Genomic DNA, 12,237 nt, shown 5'->3' on the forward strand with positions numbered 1-12,237 from the left:
CCCCAAGCAGGACGAGTGAGGGGGTTTGAGGTGTTAGGTGTCAAATGTCAATCTTCAGCCTGATGGGATGGTCTCAGATTTAATAGGCTCCAATAAGATACCATACGGGGAATGGCAGTGGTTGGGGAAGAAAACAAGTACTCGTACCAGTTCGTGCGTCAATTTTGTTCTGGAATGATTCCACAGTCCCTGGATGTGATCATATCAAACTTGCGAACGAAAGCAATATGCATTTATCTGTTTATTTGTTCATTTGTTTGTCTTTATTGTTCCATATTCCACGTTTCAACGATGAGACCGTAAACACACACACACACACACACACACACACACACACACACACACACAAAAGAATGGGCAAATTGTCAATACCGCATGTTTATTAGGACAATTAAACATGCGAAATATGAGGAATCTACATAAAAGCATTGGTTGTAAGGTGAAGATTCCCAGATGTTGATATGAGATAGATATTTACTTGATATTTACAATTGAAAAGAAAAAAATATTAATAAGGGAAATATAAAAGTCGAAGAATAAAAAAACAACACAGAGAAGACAAAGAAAACAATGTTCGCAGCAAAAATCTTCTACAGAGTTAGGTGATCCCCACAGCGAGGTACAAGTCAGATACAGTGTACAATAACAAGATTTATACACGATTACGTGCCACTGATATCAAGTAATATTTAAATGTATTACTTTTCACTCCTTTAAGTCAATCCTTCACCACTATTTTTCCTATGATAATTCCATTTATTCATTTGTTTATTTATTTTTATTTATTGCAATATTCTTTTAGCAGGGTATAGCCCTTTCAGTTGGTTTAGTGTTCTACTCTACCAAGGGGCCCTGCTCACATTATGTACAGATAAAAAGGTCATGAACATCAAAACAAAGTCTAAACAATAAGATAACTTATACTACAATCAACAACTACTCCATAACAAAAATAGAAACAAACTCGAGCATTATTACGATTACAGCTTAACAACAGCTTGATAGGGCAATCAGAAAAGTATTGCCACTTCACCTACCCCCTTTACTATTGTTATCATACAACATCTTCAAATTTCGCACTTAACTATCATTTCTTCATACAAAGAAATACATTATGAACTGAATGATATATAACACAAAATAACGTGAACACACAATTTTCAGTTGATTTCAGTACATTTTCCATTATATAGGCCTACTGTATACCTCTATATGCATGCTTTCATAACCTATCAATCATGCTGAGCACCTTGCATTTTTTTTTTTGAAAATAAACAATGACTGCCCATTTCGAATGAAATTTGGCAAATTATTCCACATATTTGAAGCTTGATAATGAAAAGAGTTAATAATCTGTTTTGGGGGCATTTATAAACAAGGGGTAATTAACGGCACATAGTGCATGAAATGGTGTGTGTCTTACAGCAATTAATTGTCTGAGATAACATGGGCTCATGCCAATGGTTATTTGATACAAATATATGCAACTCTGGTACTGAACTCGTTAATGTATTTTGATTGCCATTGTAATTTGGAGAGCATTTGCTTATGTGGCGTTAGTATACATACTGGCTTTTAGAACAATTCTTGCATACCGATTTTGAAGCTTTTGGAGTTTATCCAAATGACAATGTGCACTTCTCCCCTAGGCAACAATACAATAATCTATTTGTGGCAATATCAATCTATCATATGTGACCCTGCACCTCAAAACAAACAAAAAGTCGCCAGTCATGAATTTTTAGTTAAGACCATATTCTGAAAGAGCAGACTTTAAGCTTTAAAATGATGTATAACTCAAATCAAATGGACTCTCCTAACCTATCTAAATACTGGAAAGAAAGCATAAACTCAGGAAAAGTGTGAACTGAGAAAAGAGGCTCTGAAGTACAGTGTCTATTCAAGTACTTAATCTTTACCAAACCGTGCTGGCTGTGCCATGAATGGGACAAAAATCAGGGAGTAAACCACCAGCGTAACAACAATGAAGGGATTATCAGATTAAAATGAAATTACGCATGCCTCATTAACATATTCTGTCCATAATTAATGCCAACTTTCAAAGCAGTAGCATTATCCTTTTAAAAGTTATTAGAGTTGAAAGTGAAGAGTGTGGACAAGGTTTTTCAGAAATGAAAAAGGGATTCTAAAGACACACCTAATCACACTATTCTACCAAACATGTTTGAGATAAACTGCTAAAAAACACACTTTCCTGCCCGTTTTATGATACCAAATGTTAGCATAATGTAAAAGAAGACCCCCTCTTTCAGAAAATATGAAAAAGTCAAGTTCGGCTAGGTTGACCCATTTCACTTATTTTCAGTTCTCACGCAAAATCAGTGTGTGCGACTTCGTTCGTTTTGAGGTGCACGGTCACATATAACAAATGCATCATACTTTCAGGCAAATATTGCTTAGTTCTACGAATATATCCAATTATCCGAAAAATCTTGCTAAATACAGCATTCATATGCTTATCCCATCTGAGATTACTATCAATAATCACACTTAAATATTTAAATGCATCAACATGTTCAATACTACTAGCTTTATTCACAATATACAAGTTATTCTTATTTATCCTCCCTTTCGATCCAATTGACATAACTTTCATTTTTTAATATTCATAACAAGACAATTCATCTCCAACCATTGACCAATTAAATTCATTTTATCTTGCAAAAGTTTACTTTATTCCTGTACATTTTTCGAACGAACAAACACTGCAGTATCATCATAAAAACACATTTTCAAATCATTTCCCAATTCAACTGTACAAATGCCATTTACAAATAGCGTGAAAAATAATGGACCTAACAGGGAGCCTTCAGGTATCCCAATAAAAACTTTTCTAAACACAGACTGGGCCCCATTGATACAAACACACTGTTCCCTATGTCGGAAATAATCAACACACCACTCTAATTCTTTACCAACAATTCCATACCTACTCAATTTTTGAAACAAGATAGTATGATTCATTGTGTCAAAAGCATGTTTTAAATCCAGAAATATCGTCCCAATAGCATAGCTTTGATGAATACACCTGAACATAATATTCATTCAAATCAAGCAAAACTGTACTTGTCGAATGCAGTGGACGAAATCCCAATTGACAATCTCTTAACAAGTTATGATTATTCAAATAGCGATATAATTGTCCATGAACTAATTTTTCAAATGCTTTCATTATGACTGATAGTTATAATACCATAGATATAGGTCGGTGAAATTTGTTGGTTTTTTCTTTTCACCTGATTTATGTACTGGTGTGACTCTCGTCTGCTTCCACTCACCGGGTATTGTACTTGTTTCAATGGATGTTTAACAACCGAAGGTGAATGTCGTCTGATCCAGATGCCTTGTGAATGCACACATTATCTAGGGCTTTGGCCACTTCTGCCTCTGTTATTTGAGCAAACATAAACTTACTGTCAGTGAACTTAGGGTGGTTGTTAGAGCTTTTATTTGACTTTGGTATCTCATTAAATGTAGTGAAGTGCTCATTGAAAGCATTGGCAAGGTCACCTGCAGTCGATAATTTGGTACCATTGATATTCAGCTCAACCTTTCTAGTCTTTGAACTAGTCGTAAATGACTGCAACGCTTTCCACGTCTTTTTAGAATCGTGAGACAAGAGTGCAAGAGTGAAATTCATCAAAATAATATTGCCGCTTTAACTTCTTATGCATATCATTAAGTGAATTACGGACTCTCTTATATTTTTCCCAATACATTGTATTACCAGTGTCATCAAATTTCTTTTTCAAACAATCCCTTTCTCTAGCTATTTCAACATATGCATTATTTATCCAGGGCGATTTTTTCCCGTTTTCTCGTTGATATCTTGGGGGCATTATCACATAATGAAAAAAAGATTCCTTACAAATTTGCCTCAGTTGATTTACGTCACGTTGCTGATAATATGTGGACCACGACAGCTCATTGCCATCAGAAAGAAATTGTTCTCTGTCAAATTTTTTTGAACGAACGAAATATGCAACTCTGAAAAATATTATTAGGTACTTTGATTTTCAAATTGACACATATGAACGAATGATCACTCAGCCCCATTGAAATAACTCATGAGATTGAGTTTGCATTTCTCTTCCCGTTTGTCACCATGCAGATTAAGGTCAATGCATGTAAGACTACGATCAGTAATTCTCGTGGGCTTGTCAACAATCTGTTGCAACTGATAGATTACGAATCTTGTCTGACATTGGGTTTTGACTTATCATGTTGACGTTAATATCACCAAGTATCACAACATTTCTGGCAATATCTAACACTGTTTCTATACGTGATTCTAGCTCATCAAAAAAAAAAAACAAAAAAAAAAAAAACTGTGCTGTACTACCGGTGGTCGATATACCCACTCCGACAGGCCATGGCTGGGATTGTTTTATATTAATCTGTAACCACAGGAGCTCTAGTTACTCACATTCTAAATCACATCGTCATGAATACGACTAATTTGAATGTATATAACAGATTACTCCACCTCCACAGAGGTTTCTGTCTTTTCTTTCCATATCATAACCATTCACTTGCAATTCATCGTCGGATATTGTGTCATCTAACCAACTTTTCGAAATGGTTAGCACGTTAATCGGGTGCACGTCACGAGACCGACACCCACGAGTCATACAGCCCACGAGTCATACAGCCCACAAGTCATACAGCTCACAAGTATACAGCCCACGAGTCATACAGCTCACAAGTCATACAGCCCACCAGTTATACAGCCCACGAGTTCGACACTGAGTAAATTAAGCCCATGAGTTCGACATCAAGTAAAATAAGCCCACGAGTTATACAGCCAATGAGTTCGACATTACGCACAAAAGGCTCATGAGACCGACACTAAGCAAAGAAAGCCCACGAGACCGACACTACACTTAAAGGCTCACGAGACCGACACTAGGCAAAAGAGGTTCACGAGACATGTCGAGACTGACACTAGGCCAAAGAGGCTCACGAGACCGACACTAGGCAAAGAAGGCCCACGAGACCGACAGGATGAACAGCGCCCCCTATAGACCAATCAATTGTAAAGGGTGTCCAGATAATGGCATAAAGAAGGTATAAGAGATGGACAAGGAGAGTTGCTAGGGTAATACCCCGTCAATTGCCCTCCCTCACCCCCTGAACGGTTCAAGATCTTTAATTGTGTTTGCGTATGTGAGTGTTTGTGAAAAATGCAACAAAATTCAGTAAAAGTGCATGAGATATTTCAACATTACTTTCGAAAATGCCAAAACACCCTCATTTCCCTATCTGCAAAGCCCATACCGGTATAAATACCTACCTAGAAAAAAAAATGATGTGGACATTCTGATGAATCAACTAGAAAAATACCCAGGTATGAAATGAAGTTCACTACAATAAAATTATTCACAAAATGGTCAATGTTGTAGTGCTCACCTGCTTTACATAATATGAGCGGGGAAGGGGGCTAGTCATCTGCAAGGATGTTGAAATAATGAAAAATCACAGAAAATAATGTAATTGTCAATTAAGGCAGCGTTAAGAATTCGGGAAAAGAAGATGCATCCATGAAAGTAAGTTTTCTATTTCATGAAAAACGTACTGTTTTGAGAAGAACAATTTTACAAACACAAGCCACTAAAATCGAGATGAATAGCTGCGATTAAAAAAAAAAGTTTTCATCCGTTGAATTTCATACATTAAGGTTAAAAAGAGAAAATTGCAAATTGAACTCTAAGCAGGCGGGTAAAAGCAGGCAGAAAGAATATCTAATAAGGAATACTGAACTTGTGAAGCGAGAAAGAAAAGGGCGAAAAAAAATTAGATCCTGTCCACCGTCTAAGTAGAAATTAGGAAAGCCTACTGCATGATGATATCTAAAAGTAAACCATTCATCGTTCTTGTCCTCTATCACTTCTTCATTCTTTTTTTTTTTTGGGGGGGGGGGGGGGGGCTGGGTTCAATGAAGAAGACAATTCTATTTTTAAAAAAATGGTAACAATTTCGGTCCTCGTAGCATAACACAACTGACCCCTAAGAGCCACACGTGTAGAAATACATACTTAATGTCGTTGATATGTAAATGGTGCTGTTATTATACAAATGATGCACAGGATAGAGTGCGTTAGTGTGGGCGTATAGTGCACTCGAGGGTATTTATAATTGTGAAACATGCACGAGGCGAAGCCGAGTGCATGTTGCACTACATTGTAAATACCCGAGAGTGAGCTACGCCTCCACTAACGCCACGAAATAATCCTGTGCATCATTTTTTTTTTTATGAAATGGGTCGAAAATTCGAAAACTAACAGCATTTGTCAGCGTTTTTCACGTACCTTTGTGGGTCAAGACGTGCGAGGATGTTCGTCCCAAACATTTACGCACGTTGCACTCGGAAATCCCGCACATGTAAGTACTGTACGTATAAGCGTATACGTACGCCACATGATTGTTGTGCGCAAGAAAGGCCGGCTGGCAGCCCGAACGAGAAGTTGTTTACAGGATTGACAGCGCGTATGGTAGCGCTCGACGCACTTGTAACAACTGATTAAGTGCGCACTGCTCGTGTAAACATTGTGACGTCAGTGACTTTACGCTTTTTTGCAAGGCCGTGCATGATACATGTAGTAAAAATTAATGCACGCACACGTGACTCATTTCAGCGCTTCCAATTGGCTACATTCTTGAACCCATTTTATAATAGTAACAATCTCTTGCTCGACAGCGTAACGAAATTGCACCCGCCAGTGCGTAATTTTCCCCTTAATTGAACACCCTCTACAGGTACACTGTAAAAACATCGGTGTTAGATTTAACACCACGGGTGTTAAATCTAACACCGATCAAACTTCAATAGAGGACCACACCCACAGGTGTTAAAAATGCACTGTGATGGTGTTGAAAAGTGTTCACCTGACACTTCGTGGTGTTAATTTGACACTGTACCTGGTGTTATTTTGACACTGTACTGGTGTTAATTCAAAAATGACACCACATGGTGTTGATTTGATATTTGTTGGTGTTAATATCAATGGTTTAACACCCGTCCAGCTTCAATAAGAGACCACACCAGCTGGTGTTACTTTGGTGTAAATTTAGTTTCACATTTTTTCAAAAATCTAGTATTTTAATGTAAAATTCTTGATCGTCTTGTTTGAATTAAAAATCAACAAGAAGTGCAGTTACTAAGAAACTCTTCGAAAAACAGTTTAAAATTTGGAAATGACACCCGGAGGTGTTAATTTAACACCATAAATGAGCACCGAAAATTTAACACCAGCTCGGTGTTCACTATTTAACACCGGACTTTTTGCAGTGTACATATTTGTAATTGACATGTAGATGGCGCTGTTCATCCTGTCGGTCTCGTGATTCTTCTTTGCCTAGTGTCGGTCTCGTGGACTTTCTTTGCCTAGTGTCGGTCTCGTGAGCCTTCTTTTCCTAGTGTCGGTCTCGTGGGCTTTCTTTGCTTTAATAGTGTCGGTCTCGTGAGCCTTTGTGCCTAGTGTCGAACTCATGGGCTGTATGACTCGTGAGCCGTATAACTCATGGGCTGTATGACTCATGGACCTATTTTTGATGTCGGTCTCGTGGACCGTATGACTCGTGGGAGTCGGTCTCGTGGGATGACCCCCGTTAATTGGGTTGTGTAATAAAAAAAAATATGTGATATCATCCATCTTATTTCTCAAACTTCTTACAACATATGACCAATCTTACGGCCCTTGCCTTTTAATTCACTGATAACAGCACTGTTATCCATCTCATTCTGATGACTAACATTTATGCAATTATTGCTTGAAATTAGTTCAAATTCATATTCTTGATGACCAACATCAACAAAAGGAAACTCCTTAAATGTGCATGCATTACAAATCCATTCCTGATCACTCTGATGTACATCGAGTGGAACATTGCACTTTAAATGACATCATTGTTTACAATTCACACAGAGTATAGCATTTTGATTATTACAGGTAAGCTGCATTCAAGACATGGATACTTAACCTGTCTGATATATCTAGGTTTAGAATTAAGTTGAATACTTTGAGGAATCGAATATGGGCCGAATGCATAAACAAGCATTAAGCAAAAGCACAAGCTCGTCTAGCAAAATGTCTAGCTCAAGCAATTGCTTAAATCCACATGCATAACCTTTTGCTTGTGCTTATACCTTTTGCTTGTCCCGCACAAGCAAGCTTGCGTTTTCAACAAAAGGGACGTCACGCCTGTGCGAACACAAAAACAAAAGCGAGTGTGACAGCATGTATTTGAAAAGGCGTGTGTGTGCGGAAACATTTCCTGACATAGCAGATTATTAATGTAGCTCATTAATGCACACACAGAAGCACACACACATCTACACAAACACACGTTTTGGCTGATACCCATCTTTGCTTATAGTACGCAGCCCGGATCTGCCAGATCGCACTTGGAGAGAGGTCTCCTTACTCTCCACCGAAGTCAGACCCTATACCTGTTTTTCATCACATTTTGGGTGCTAACCATTGGACATTTCCGTTGTTGGTAGGAAAAAGTTTCCTACGCTACTTAGGAGTAATTTCTTGTAGATTTATACCACTCCTGCACAAGTGTGGTCTTTCTTTAATGAATATGAAAATGATACTTAAGGGAACGTCCTAGTTAAGCAAAAGCTCAAGCTTATTTTACAGAGCTTGGAAAATCGTAAGCAATTGCTTGCAAGAACAAGCAAAAGGTATGTTTAATGCATACGTTTTTAAGCAAATGCTCGGTCTCTAAGCAATTGCTTGCGGGCAGCAAGCAATTGCTTGTGCTTGCTAGCAAACGCTTCCGCTCGCAAGTAATTGCTTCTTTTTATGCTTACGGATTCGAGTAAAAAGCTAGCACAAGCAATTGCTAGCGTTTATGCATCCGGTCCTATGTCTCGTACATTATAATTACTGTCTGCTTTCGGCTATAACAATGCAGTTTACAAAACTGGCATATTTAATATTTGTAGTTATCTTATCAACAATTTGTTGCAGATTTCATGAATCAAACGAATTACATCTGATATTCAATTGAATAAATATTCCAATGATTATATAATGCAATGTATGGAGATGACTTTCCCATTTCACATTATGCACATTGATTCTTCGTTTACGCGCTATGGCGATCTTCTTGAATCAGTTTTTATCCAGAGCCCCCTTGGCATCACGATCATCATGCTTCTGGTGATTATCGCTCTCCTGATCTGATTATCATCATCTTCATCATCCTGAAACGCAGGTAAACCAAGAATGAACTCACAATCTTTCTCATGAAATTTGCGCTTCAGCACCGACAGGTGCGAAATCAACAGAGAGGGAGATAAGAATCTTAAAGCATTATTGTGCATTATGAAGAATTTGATCGCAATTTAAGGAGTTTGATCGCAAAATGATTTAACTTCATTTTGGTTTAATATGAAAAATATGCCACAAAAGTATGCAAAAACAAAGAAAAACAAAGAAAATATGGGATCTTTTTTCAATCATAACTTCAAGAATATACTTGTTTTTTTTTCTTTTAAAACGAAGAATAACTTGAGAATTTGTATATTCCTCTGTTTTATGATGACATAGCCTTAAAATGTTTAGAAATAGTCTTTCTTTATCTTGCTCTAAAGGCTTAGGTTACTTTTCATATAGACATATAATGGATTGTTATGAAAATGACTGACTAGTAAAATGTGAATGTTTGACAGTTGAGCAACACTTCTAAACACATAATTTCTGTCACACGCACACAATAGGCTGATATAAATTCATAGCATGCACACTTGTCAACTGTAAATATATTCATTTGTCAATTCTCTAACTTTAATTTTAATTATTTCCCATCTCAAGTGTGAATTTTCATTATAATACTCCATATCAACTTTCTTAATCACATTCTTAATATATTCATTAATTCTCAATATATTGATTTAATCCTTTGGTCTTGCTGCCGGAATTAGAGAGTCACCGTTCCCTAAAGGTGTTGTGCATCCAGATGTCATGAGTGCCCTCTAGAATGCATTTCATGGGACCTGACGAACCATTGTCTTACATTCAAATGTACATAGAAAACAATGTTCTTTTTTTCCTAGGTATATTGAACTCTACTTTATGGAGGAGAGAAATTTCAGAGTCTTAGAAAGGCTAGAGAAATGCAGCTTACGACTTTCAGATAAATCTTTCAGATCGAGAGAGAGAGAGAGGGAGAGAGAGGGAGATAGAGGGTGATGAAAAAAAAAACAACGATACACTTTCATTTTAGGTGCCTTTCTACTTATTTTCAATACACGTCCATGTTTTTTTACTTAACATTGCGTATAGTCGAAGTTGTTTTTGTACACTTCTGCGGTGTCGAATAAAACTCATGTTATGTAAATGTATCTTTCTTTGAAGATTCAGTGTGGTACTGGTCGCATTAACAATGAGTTCGTGATGACCCCAAATCTTTATCTTTCAGTGCAAAATGATGGTTGTTATTCCATGTATTGAATTCTGAATGGAGTGTTTCATGAAATGGGCCTCTAGCATTTGTAGAGTTCAATGATTCAACAATTGGCCACCATGACTTTCTCATCTTGAGCGTCAAACAAAAATATGGAGGAGCATAATTATACGCTGCTGTATTCAAAGTAAAGCAAGAAAAAATATAATTATTATATACATTTTTTAACAAGACATGGGCAGAACTATCATTGCGACATATAAGGAAAAGAATCAGATTCATGTTATCCATACAATTCTTTGTTTGTTTGTACTTTATATGTGATATCATTTGACGTTGTGCTTGTAAAGCATTCCAATATGCAATAAAGATTCTCTTTGTTAAAGGAAACCAACACCCAAATGTGAATTTTGATTGAGTGAATGTAGTAATATTAATAGATCACATCAGCTGAATTTTGAAGAAAGTCGGAAAGTCGATTAAAAGATTATAAATATTTTGATTTTTAGTTCAGTAATGGCTGGATAAGGAGATTTAGACATTTCATGACGTCATTATGGACAACAATATAAAGAAAATGTATGGAGAATTTTAAAAAATAGATTTTTCATGGAAAGTACACATTCCATCGACATTATACTAACATATTTAATTAAGGGAAATATTATTCTCCCTCCTTTCTGAAAGAGGTAAGCCAAGTGATCTTTTAAAATAATAAAAAAGTGCAAATATGCTGAATTCCCTTTATGTTTTTTATGTTATTGTCCATAATGATGTCAGAACTGTAGTAGTCTCCTTGTCCAGCGATGACGGCACCGAAACTTTAAGAATTCATAACTTTAACGGATTGTCCAATTTTCTTCAAACTTTCACTGATGGATCAACTAATATTGCTGCTTTCACTCAATCCACGTTTATATTTGGGTTTGGTTTCCTTTAAATATATGTACTTAGAATGTTATCCAAGTTCTAATTTTTTACGGTTTCCTGCAAGAGGCATATTGTATTGTGGAATGTTAACACCCATAATTAACTGACATAAAGGGATGAATGATCATTGTGTTCATGAATTTCTGTACAGGGTGCTGATTGTATATAATAATACAATATAATAATTGTATCAACACTCTACGCGATTCATTTAATTCCACTAAGACCTAATGTGATATGTCCGAAAAACATGGGAATGTATACACAGTCTGGTCGGGAACTGACAATACCCCAGCGAAGCACAACGAAAGAGAGAATTCATAAGTGCATAAGAAAGGGCGATGTTCGCAATACCATAGTGCACAGGCTCGTCATAGTCCGATAGTGAAATAAGGTTCGTTAAAGAAAGTGCGTACGTACTAACGAACCTTTGTTTGTTTTCGGGCTAACAAACTTTTGAAATAAAGAACCTTATTCATTTTCCGATTATGGAACCTTCAGCATAACGATCGAACCCTCGAAAAAAAAGAACTGTCACCGTGAAATGAGGAACAATTACTCATCTTTGTTTATTTCAATGTTTAGTTTTATGACAGATGTCAGCACGATAGACCATAGTTTAATTGACATGATTAAAGTAGAAGAAGAGAATGAAAAACATCAAGGTCATCCCCAATTTAGAATAGAGATGATTAAAGAAAGAGAAATCGAGAGAGAAAGAGAAAAACCGAGGGAGAGTGACTCCGAGAGAGAGAGAGAGAGAGAGAGAGAGAGAGAGAGATAGGAAGAGAGACAAATCCCTAATGATGAATATTCAAAAGTATGAAGTGAATAGATACAAAAAAAAGAACAAAAATATGTTTCTGGAAC

This window comes from Diadema antillarum, unplaced genomic scaffold, assembly GCF_040938485.1.
Source record: "Diadema antillarum isolate AM-2024a unplaced genomic scaffold, OU_Dant_1.0 scf00000088, whole genome shotgun sequence".
Lineage (NCBI taxonomy): Eukaryota > Metazoa > Echinodermata > Echinoidea > Diadematoida > Diadematidae > Diadema > Diadema antillarum.